Source organism: Desmodus rotundus, chromosome 13 (assembly GCF_022682495.2).
Source record: "Desmodus rotundus isolate HL8 chromosome 13, HLdesRot8A.1, whole genome shotgun sequence".
Classification (NCBI taxonomy): Eukaryota; Metazoa; Chordata; class Mammalia; order Chiroptera; family Phyllostomidae; genus Desmodus; species Desmodus rotundus.
Genome location: NC_071399.1, coordinates 2857185 through 2868685, shown reverse-complemented (window position 1 = coordinate 2868685; position 11501 = coordinate 2857185). Strand labels below are relative to the sequence as shown.

The following is an 11501-nucleotide window of genomic DNA, read 5'->3' as shown; positions in this document are numbered from 1 at the left end:
CTTTCTCAATAAATAGTCAATAGGCCCCATAGCAGGCACTGTGGGTGCGCAGGTGACAAGATGAAGCGCCTTCCCTCCAGAAGCTCCCATCCTGGTGATGGCATTTCCCTGTAGCCTCGAGAACTGCACTGACCGCTTCCGAGAATCCAGAACGTGGAGGTCCAAGAGCAAAGATCCAGAGAGGCTCAGTGCATGGAGGTCACAGCCGCCAGAGCCTCCCCACCCTTTTCATTTTTGTGGCCACAGTGTGTAGTGTTTACTTTTTCATCCTCTTTTTGCAGCAAAATGGTGTCAGTTCAGCTCTGCAGCCCCCAATCTTTACTTCAAAGGAAAGGCATTCCACCTCACAGCGGCCATCCATCTTTTCACAACGTATTTGCCTTTGAATTCCTCCCCTGGCTGAGTGGAGAAAGCAAGTAGTCTTCAGTTATCCAGCAATTAATTGCCAAAAGACCAAGTCATATCACCCAGACCAAATGCATAATCCCCCCGTTATGAATCTCCTGGAGGCAGAGTATAAGTCTCAAAGAAGCAGACGTCACCTGAGCAGCTATGCCCTGACTTGATGTTCACTCAGGAAAACCAAACAACAACGAAAAAGAGTTCCCTTTCTCACAATCATTTCTAATACACAGGAAATAGAATGTTCCTTCCTAGGAGGGAAATAATATACTTTCTGGTTTTAATAAACAATTCTTTCCAATAAATGGTTTCTTTTAACATCTGCAAATTCATAGTCCCTGATATGTAGCAAAAGGTAAAGCCCGTGCCGTTTACACTGCAGGCTGGTCAATGATGAGCAGTGTGCGTTGGCATGTGGTTGTGGAGTTTCACAGCTTGGGGTCCACAGACAGAAGGAATGTGGTACTGAGGTTACCCTCCCAAGGAGTAATGTTTACTATGTTCGTTCTTGGAAAGAGAAATTGGGGAGGGAAAGGTGCGTATTAGCTGTTATATACCTGAGGCATCACCACGCTGAAGGGACATTAAGCTCATTCATGTCCAAGTCAGGACTCAGATCAAAGGAAAGAAATTGTGAAGACTTAGATTTCTACCCAAAGTAAGGAGAAAAGATTTAAACAATCCAAAGTCGAACCTGGGGTATTGTGAGTTATAGATCATTAAAATGTATCAGGCATCTGCGCAGTTGCCTGACACAACACATGCAGGAGGTGACTTGGGGCAGATGATGAGAACAATAGTGACAAGCACAGTGAAAACAAGACCTAATGACAGTTAATTCCATCAGAGCACAGAGCACGTGCCTGGCACTGTTTCAGCAGTTCACATAAACAGAGAGATTGTCAGACTGTCCCCAAGCAGTCTTTCCCTTTACACTTTTGGTAATAGGTCCTGTGCGCTTTGGCTGGGCTCGTGGATACTTAGCTGAAGACATCAGTGCCTGTCTCTCCATTTCTGTATGGACCAATGATGTACAAGTGAAAAGATGTGAGCTGCTTTTCTGTGGTCTTTTTCATCATGTTCTTTACTTACCTTTTAGCTTCTCCTGTAGAGCATCTTTAAAAGCAGACAAACAGTCACACATTTAGGATGGCGAAGTTGGCCTTCCTCCCTAGGGCCAACTTGACTTGAAGGACACAGCTTCGTCAGCTTGCCTATTTTTGGACTTTGACGTGAGAGGGAAATAAACTCTTTTTTCAGCCACTCTACCTTGTTAAGACCAGTTGGCCTCTAATTAATATAACAAGTGTATTAACCTTACAAACAACCCTATTGCCCTTACCATTTATAGAAGGGAGATTGTGGGACAGAGTCATACAGCTTATGAGGACTGCAAATGAGATCGAACTCAGATACCTCGGCCTAATAGTTTGTTTGTATTACCTTGTATGTTGATCATTAAACTCACTTCCGCCTCTGAGAGTCTCTGGTCACTGCGGTGGTGGCCGTGGTCCTGCTCTGTGCCACTGTCCTTACTGCAGGCACTCAAATGTGTCTCAGCTGAGTGAGGGGTAGGGAGCTCTTGGGGACCTGTGTCCTGATGAAAAGGGTTGGAGAAGACAGTGCTTCCCCTCCCTGGACCCAGTCTGTGACCTCCAAGGAAAGAGACTGCAGAAGAAGCTAAGTGACTTGATTCTACAAGTGAGACTTGGAAATGCGAGGGCATCACTCTCACCTTCCGTCTTCCTTCTCTCCTGGCTGCTTGCAAAATTGCGATGCTAATACCACCACCCAGGAAGCCCTTCCCAACCCCCCAGTGAGGACCCCGCTTCCACATCACAGCTTCTCTCTGACCTTGGCATCATATATGGCACTTACAAGAACCGTTCAGTGTTACAGTCCTTGTGCATCTTCCCGTCCTGTACATTCACTTTCTACATTTTAAATGTATCAACAGTTTTAAATGTTTCTACAGTTTGAATGCCTATTTACTATTACCCATTTCTGACCAACACAGAAATAATAGACCAATAAAATTCAAGCAAATTAAGGGCAAAATCCATGCTCTACTTCCATTTTTATTTCCATTTTACCTGTCTTTGTTATGGTTCCCAGTACAGCTTCCCATAAGTGGTAGGCACACATTCAGTATCTATTGGTTTGTTAGGCCTCCTGAGACCCAAATGCACAGTAAATAAGTGTAGATAGAAATCCGGGAACCACGGAGAGTCCTGTAGGGAGCGGCTTTGTAACAGGAGTGAAGGACAGTTGAGCAGGGCAGGACAGAAAATGTTCTCAGGGTTGGATTCCAGGTCTTACGGAACAGACAGAGACCGTTGCAAAGGTCTCTAGAACTTAAAAGCAAACTAATCAAGATGTTAGTGCATTAAATGATGTAATTTTCCATGGGTGTGTGAGAGCTAGAAAGAAAGCCCAAAATACTCTAAGATTAGGAGCTTCAGACAAATTAGTGAGACATGGTTAAAATAGACTGTTAAGAAGCTACTGCCATAAGTTCCTTGAAGCTACAAAGGCCGTAGTTCTTAAGTTGCCAAGTGTGTTTGGAATTTGCCTCTGAGAGCTTCTCTCCGTTTGCAGCAATCACTTTGGCAGACACTGGAGCTGGGTGGAAGGCTGCAGAGGAGGAAAGGGCCCTGAACGGAAAGGAGTCTGAACCCTTTGCAGAGCTTTTGGGGCAATTAACTAGATTCTCTCTGGTTACAGACGGTCTGGGCCCGTGTGGTCCCATCGTTCCGAGTCTGACCTCAGGGAAGGATTTCCAGTAACTGGTCCCTCATGGGTCCTTTTTAAAATAAGGGGTAAGTCGTGCACTTTTCTAAAAGCCGCACTTTCTTCTAAAAAGACAGATCCTGAACAGTCTGTCATTCTTACATTTATAAGAATTTCCTCCTTACCTGAGAAGATCTGAGCAAGAAGAAGGAGGCCAGCAATGGTTAAGGGGAAGATTCTCATGGCGCCAGGCGTCAGTGGAGAGAGGGCGAGGGAGGTGCTGGCACTGGAACTCAGCTCTTTGAACAAGAAAGTTGATTAAAACAACTTCCACAGCTCCGCAGGGGTGAGAAGTAACTTGGGCTTGTAGTGTTTATTAAGAATCAACTATGCTCCATGCCCCACTAAATACTGCATGGGCTGGCGAATCAGATTTGACCTGCTAGCACTAATGGGCGAGAACGGCAGAGAACACTGTCTTCCTGCCTGGAATACTCCAGTCTGCGTCTCTGCCTGGACGTCCCCTATTTTGTCTTCAAGCCCCAACTCAAGTACCACTACCTCTATAAAATCTATAACCACTGCTTCTTTTCTTCTTACCTAGGATTTCACACACAACTTACCCTCTTATAAAATTCACAGAGCAGTTACTAATCGGTGCTGGGAGTAATTACTGTTTAGAAAGTGGCCAATGCTGGGCCACTGGCTTACCTGCACCCCTCTCAAGCTGCAGGGGCAGGAACACTGCCCCCTCCTGGCAGAGGACGGAAATGACAGTGGGGTTGGCCAGGTGCCATATGAGACACACACACTGTAGCAAAGACAAAAGAGCCTTCTTTGGGCCTGAAACAGGGAAAGATATTTCCACACAAGCTGATAATCTTGGTCGAGGCTCTGTGAGCTCTTCCCTGTCCGTAAGGAAGTGTCCCAAGCCACAAACCGATTCTTGAGTAGCTAACTAGAGGTCAAAGGGCTGCACCCATGAGAAAGCCCTTCCCACCTAAAATGATGCAAGAAAACATTATTAACACCTGTCTGCCTAAACAGTCAACAGCTTCCATAAAAATGGAAAAGTTCCTTCAAAACTTCAACGTACCAAAATTGACACATGAATTAGCAGAAAATGTGAATATCTCTTTATCTTTTTAAGGAATGGAATTTTTATTAATAAGAGGATGGCTTCTGCTTAGGATGTACAAAGATGGAAAGAATGCATTCCCACATCAACCAAACACACACCAAAATGCAGGGTGGGCTGCAAATACTCAGTTTCTGGAACTCACCAGAAAGCTGAGCCACCGGTGGCTTATCCTCCTCACGTCTAATATTAAGGGGGAAGCTCCAAGAAAAATAAGACATGAGCACTCACTTGCCTGAGGTAAATTCCACCAGACACTGGTGAAACAATTCAGGTAAGTCTGTGATGAATTGCTGAGTGCAAAAGTAAACTAGAAAGAGAACAGGGAACACCTTTGACATCCAAATTCGTTCTCACGGACCTCACCAGGTGCTCACACAAAACATAACAGACTGAACAGATCGCCCAAAAAAAACACCCCCCTCCGTGTAGGCTGGGGTGAGGGGAACAGTAAGTAGCCACAGTGAGACAGGCACAAAATTCTGCCAGAATCCTTTTCCCATTTTGGAAAAAATAGCCTTACCATTCAGTGGGAAGGAACCAACACTCTTTCCTAGTGCTTTAAGGGCAAACGTGCAGCCCCTGTAAAAAAAAAAAGAAACAAAATCAGGCTGGGGAAAGGAGATTTAAAACCACCACCACCACCAGACCTCCGTCAATGGCCAAAGGAAAGGTGCACAGGGGGGGCCCGTGACCACTGGGTGTGAGGGGGATCACTGGGAAGGGGTGAAGCAAACTTCTCATCCGAAAAAACATGCCAGCCAGAAGAAAATGGAGTAGCATTTTCAGAATTCATCAGAGAAGCCATCTGATGCTTGGTTTCTCACGGTAAGACGTGTTCTCTTACACTAATTCATTCTCCTGTTCGAGGTCTATTCAGACTTTTTGTTTTGCTTATTCTTCAGTCAGTGTTGGTATTTATGTTGAAGGGACCAACATTTGCCATCTCGGAGTTGCTTTTTTAATATGCTGGTTTTGAGCTGTTTATGACGAAACAGACTCAGAAAGAACTTTTGACCCTCCCCGCTTTCCTGCCCAAGAGATTCAGACAGAAAAACCTGCTGCAGGAAGGGAATCTTAAGACATCTTATCTAAGTTGAAATAAGTGTGGGAAGCAAGAATTTTCAGGCAGGGGCCTGTTGGCTACATCCTCCCAGTTTCCCATTGCTTTCTTGCCGTTTTGTTCCCTTGCTCTTCAACTACCTGTCAGTCACCCACTCTCACCCCTGAAATCTGACACTCTCTTGCCGCCTTTTCTCCTTCCTCCGAATTGCTTCAAACTCAGCGTTGCCTCTCTGCCTTTGGAATTTTCATGGACACGTATTAAAATTTTGATTTTCTCCTTTTAATTGGCCTCTGCTAGTCTGATTATTAGCCCAGCCAGAAGAGATTAGAAGGTGGATGGAAAAGTAGTCATAGTTTCTATGCCCCGCAATGTCTTTCTAGAACTATCTGAATTTCCTGTAAGTTATCTAAAATGTCGCCATTCCGTTGTTTGTAGCATTCCCTTGTGATACGTTTTATTTCTGTGAGGTCAGTAGTAATGGTCTCTCATTTCTGGTTTCAGTCATTCGAGTGTTCTCTCTCTTTTTTCCTTGGTCAGTCTAGCTACAGGTTTGTCTATCGTGTTCATCATTTAAAAAGAAAGGAAAAGGCTTTGGGTTTTGGTGACTTTCTTTATTGTTTTTTAGTCTCCACTTCATTTATTTCCACTCTACTCTTTATTATGTCCTTCAGACTGAGCGATCCAGTCTGGGTCGCGGCTCAGAGGACTGGTACTTTGGACCTTTGTTGTGTGAAGCTTCACATTGCTTTTCCTAAGGAAAAACGTACACAGTCAACCCTTCAGGTACATTCCATGCTGAACGTGTTGAAGTGGCTCCGATGTTTTCATTCACTGGCACACAAAAGACAAAGGTGGGCATGGCATTAACTGAGGTGGTGCGAGTTGTTTTATAAGTGCATCACAAGTGCCACAATCAGGACATGACCATCTGTCGGTCCACCAAGCAGTGTGTGGAAAAAGCCGTTTATTGTGCCCCGCGGAATCATCACTCCCCATCACCGATGTGCTCCTGTTTTGTGAGAACCATTACACGCGGGTAGACACACTCTGCGTAGCAGTGTGGTGTGCATCCTTCGCTGGCTCGGCTATGACCTTGAGGAAACACCTTGGGGTCTCAATACTTCCAACGTAGATAGAAATACAATACACTTCTTACAGTGATCATGTGTCATGTGAGGAGTGTGTGGGAACTTTCATCACTCATCAGACACGCTCCAAATATTGTAGATCGTGGTAGTGTCTGACTGAAACTCTGGAGACACGCACGTCCCCAGGCTGTTAGGTAACCACGCATGTCTGGGGTTTTTCATGATCATCTTTAAAAATAAGCAAAGACACATAACAAGGGGAAAGAGGAAGGAGAAGGACCCTGACACTCATGCATTGGGTGGCTTTGTTAAGCCACAGAACTTCTCTTCACCTTCTTCGAATTACCAGTCCTGCTTCCGGGGCTGAGGTCTGGCTCAGTCGATCCTCTGGCGGCAGCAGAAGAAGTTCAGCTTGCAGACGCCAACCACCTTCTCGTCCTCCGTGCACATCCGTCTGCACTTGCCCGGCCCAGTCTGCATGACTCACAAGCCGCAAACTCACCTGCACCGAGAAAGAGCTGCTCCTGTGCCTTTCCTGGGGCTCTGGGAATGGGGACAAGGCCAGGGGCCACCAAGGGGAGGGGGTGTAGTTAGGATTCAAGGGGGTATCTTCAAGAACTAGCCTAGATTTTTCAAAGAGCTCTGCTGTTTTCAAAAAGGAGTTGGAGACAGTTCATTTTCCAGCAAGAGTCAGGTAGCACCCCTGTTCTCCTTGTGTTTCTCAGGCTGCCTGGTCAAAGGGGGCAACACCGGCATCGCAGAGATTAGAGAACCTCACAGTACAGATGTCGTGTTGGAACTTACTGTGCTCCCTGGGGACTACCTTGCTTGTCCCTTTGTGAAGTTCACTGTCAGAGTCAAAGCCATTCCCCCACCTCTGCTCTAGCAAGCCCAGGCTCACATCAGCCCCTCCTCTCCTCCATGCTGTGCACTCACCACACCTGGGACAAAAATTCCGGTGGCCTCTGAAACAAAGTCCCTGGTGACTTTGCCTCTAGCCTACTTTGGAAACGAGGAAAGACAAAAACTAAACTTCTACTGAAGACGTCCTTCTGCCAACCACAGATGCCACCAAAAGTCTCCTGATGACATTAGACAGAACCAGTGTCTCTTCTCTACCCTGTACCTTCTCTGCAGTACAATTCTGAGGCTCCAGGGGCCGTCCACTCAATAGCCAAATCTCAGACTCCTCAATTCCTTGTTTACATCTAGCTCCTACTTTTATGATTTTTCTACTGCTAAATGTCCATGTCCTTCCTCACCTGGGATCTTCTGTAGTACCTGCCATGCAGTCCCTGCTTCTGTAAGCTCCACCTCTCTTCTCCTAGATTTGCTGAAGGCTGTGCTTTGGGGCCTCAGCCTGTCTTCCTGCGAGAGGCAGGAGAGAATCAGCATTTTCAGCCTTAGATGCAGGTAAGACATGAAATGATGTGGTGTTCCAATCTGGTCTACTCTGCAATACCAGGAATTATCTCTTCAAGGCCATGGGCAGCAGCACAAGAACACCCACTCTTCCCCTATCACCCTGATAACCCTCTCTGGAGATGTTTACATGCAGGTGGTACCCAGTGGGTTGGGCGAAATGATTCTGAATGACAGCGTCTGCGCTTGTCAGTGAGTGTGTGGTCCGAGTGTTACATCCTGTGCTGCACGGCGTGTTGAGAACTCTGTGTGCTGCCTGTGTTTAAGAGTACTGTGGGGGCCCTTCTACCTGGCTGAGAATCACACTATTAAAACTGAGGACTCTGATGTCTTCAGTCAGAAGCCTGGCTTAGCACTCATTATTTGTAACACCTGGGCAAAGTTACTTACTAGCTCACCTACTTCCCTGTTTCATTATCTGCAAAATGGGCAGTTATAACAGTACCTACCTCCTAGGGAAGTTGTGAAGATTAAATGAGATAATCCACATCGAGTTGTTAATAGACTGCCAGGTGCATAGTGAGAACACTCAGCGACTAGTATCAGCCTTAATTTTTCTCACTCTGAAATTCTGTCTGAACACTTTTCAATTCTGTTTGCAGTTCCTGAATAACATTATTTTTTTCATTTTGTTTATAATATGCTTTATTCCTGTATGAGTCCACCAAAAAACAAAAACAAAAACGCATGGGCTCTCCATTAAGAACAGCTCTTCTCTAAGAGGGGGAGTTTTCACTGAATGGTTCTAGAACACTCCTTTATTGGACCTTCTTAGACCAGTGACATGCATTTGTTTCATGCTTCACTGGATTTGGGAAGGAGCCTGTAAGAGGTGGACAAGCAGATCCCCAGGTCAATGCTCATCAGTCAGTCCAAGCTTAATCCTGTGACCTGGGTTGAGAGGTCGCCATGAGCTAATGAGAGGAGCCAACAGGTCCAAATCTCTGTGGCCAAGATTAAAATCCAGTCACACAGAGATTTCCCTGGGAAATAGAAAATCCAAGTAGGATGCTGGGAATAGGAGGAAGAAAAGTGAAGCATTAGTGAAGTTCAGGCAGTTCTATCTTCACTGCTATCTCCATCGCTCGCTTGTCTCTGGAAGTGAGAGGGAGCTGACTGGCCAGAGTCCCTAAAGGAAAATCAGAACATGCAGGACTGAACTTACCTCCTGGGAAGGGCTGGGAATATTCGAGTCCTGCCGGGCACCCTAAATCAGAACAAAGCACATTTTGGAAATCAAGATCAATGCAGGGAATAGCACTGTATAAAACAGTATCCCCAACCCCACAGAGCTTCTGTCAGGGAGAGCCCGCATAGGGCTTGCAGATTGATTCTACTCCTGGTAAGCAGGGAGAAGTGTTTTTTTAAAAAAAGGAATAGCTGTTTGCTCTTAGAAAATTCCACAGCAAGTTCGAGACTTTCCCATGCAAAGCACAGCAGGGAGCTGACCATTCCTCTCAGTTTTAGGGTGGCACAGAGAAGAATCATCAAACCGTATGCTCTGCCATCAAATTCCCACCCATTCCCATTTACCTGGTGGACATTGAACCAACATGAAGAAAAAGACAAAGACAAAATACAACAGCTTCCTGTGCGGGCCCATGGCTGACGCAGACTCTTCAGAACAAGGGCGCAGGGCCTCTTTGAGAGGACAAGCAGCTCACTTATATTTGACAGCAATGTGGTCTGCTCCTGGTCAGTGAAGTGAATCAACAAAGAGAGCACACTTACATGCTCCATTTCCCAAGTTCAAGGGCAGTCATGATGGATAATAGCCCTCGGCCTCCCTCAAGCCTTACATTGTGGGGGACCTGCCTGGGGGAGTGGAAGGGACACCAGGCCAGGAGTTGGAAGACCAGGGCACATGAAGCAGTGCCCTGCTCTCCAGGAAGTAGGAGTGTCACCCTCCTTTACTGACGGAGAGCCCACTGCCTCTCCAAACTGCTGTTCGACTCTACTGTGATGACAAGACAAACGTGGTCAGAACATCTGGAGGGCAGAGAGGGAGGCCTGGCCCGAGCCCGGCAAGGTGAACTGTGCCTGTCCCACCTTTCGTTTCTACTGCTTGTACCTGTCCCACAGAGAAAGGAGGGAAAGCAACCAAGGTAGCCTGAGTCCCTGAGCCTGTAGCAACATCACGCACAATCACCACATCCTTCATGTTCACTAAGAACATGGTATCAGAAGCCGTAGTCACGTCACTGTACCCCCAAATCAGTCCCATCCCGTTGCCCATGCCTGCACAATGCTCCGTCCTTCGTTTCTGGAATAAAAAACAGGGTGATTTACAAATGTAGACTTGGACATCAGACAGATTGACTTTTTAATTACCTGACTTTGAACAAGTCACTTAATTTTTTTGAACCTCACTTTCCTCACCCTTAAAATGAGGATGTAAAAATGATAATGTCCTTCATAGGATATGGGAGGGAATTATCTGAGATCATGTGATGTGCTTATCAGAGTGCCTGGCTGTTTCAACTAGGACTCCACTCACTTTTCTCTCTATCCAGCATGGAGCCCAACTGCTCTGTAAACTGCTTTGCAGGTCCACTAATTCCTGAGGAAGCTTTACTGGAGTAGAGAAATCAACAGAGCCGATCGCTGGGTTTGATTCCCTGCTTTGCCAGAGGTTCAGCCTCAGGAACACATGCTAATATGTGTGTGCTAGGGGTAGAGAGGAGCCCAATGGTTTTCCGCATGTAGGCATTTGTAGCGACCTGGAGCCGGCCGACATGATGAATGTGATCACACAGCCCTTCCCCGCCTTGGGGCTCACTGCTCTGCACTCACTGCGTGGAAATTCTCGGCTTTACCTTCGATGATCTGCTTTGTGATGAAGGCTGATAGGACCAGGAGCACACTGGGGCCGTGGAGCTTGGCTACCATATGTTCCCATGGTCCTTCCATCCTCACCTTCCTGGGCAGGCTCCCACCCTGTTTCTGGGCCCACATGGCCTCCTCCTTTCTACTTCCCCCCAGGAACAGCTACCACCATTATATATTCCGGCTGGGACCTGGGTGTCAGGACACAGCAGGGCCTTGATCTACCCCTCCCTGAGCTAGCAGGGCCAGAGCAGGTGTGAGCCTCTCCCTACCCTCAGTTCAGTACTGCTGCCTCACAGTCTGGGCTATCCTTGGGGGCCACCCTGTCACCATGGTCGAGGTGGCAAGCCCATGGGAAGGAAAATGCCTGGCCTGACTTTCTCTGGGGCAGGGCACACTGGTCCAGCAGCAGCTGGCAGGAGGGGACAATTCAGTAGGCAGTGGGGCCCCACCTATATGCAGAGTGTCAACATGGGCCCCCCTCCCAGACACCTATGAGGGTCTGCAAGTGTTCCTCAAGTATCCCCGGGCCGAAGGGAGTGGGACATTAAATAGCACATAAAAAATATCTAGAGGAGGGGAGAAAACTTTCTGGGGGGACGGCATCTTTCCCCTGCTTTTGGAGCACGAGACCGTGAAGTTTCACTCTGCACTAGGACCAGAAAATTATGTAGCTGCTCTTTACCGGGGCTGGACTTTCAGTCTCAGAAAAGTAAGATGGCTGTGGGTGTCTTGAAGCTGCCTGTCTATAAAGACTTGTCCCCACAAGGCCTCTTTGTTTGGTCACTGGCCACACCTGTGCCCTGGAGGTTGTTCCTTGCAGTGTTTA

At 47.0% G+C, this 11501-nt stretch overlaps 1 pseudogene; it reads right to left on the bottom strand.

Annotated features, from left to right (window-relative positions):
* Positions 1–6799: 6799 nt before the first annotated feature.
* Positions 6800–10735, bottom strand: LOC128779860 (beta-defensin 105-like; annotated as a pseudogene).
* Positions 10736–11501: the final 766 nt, after the last annotated feature.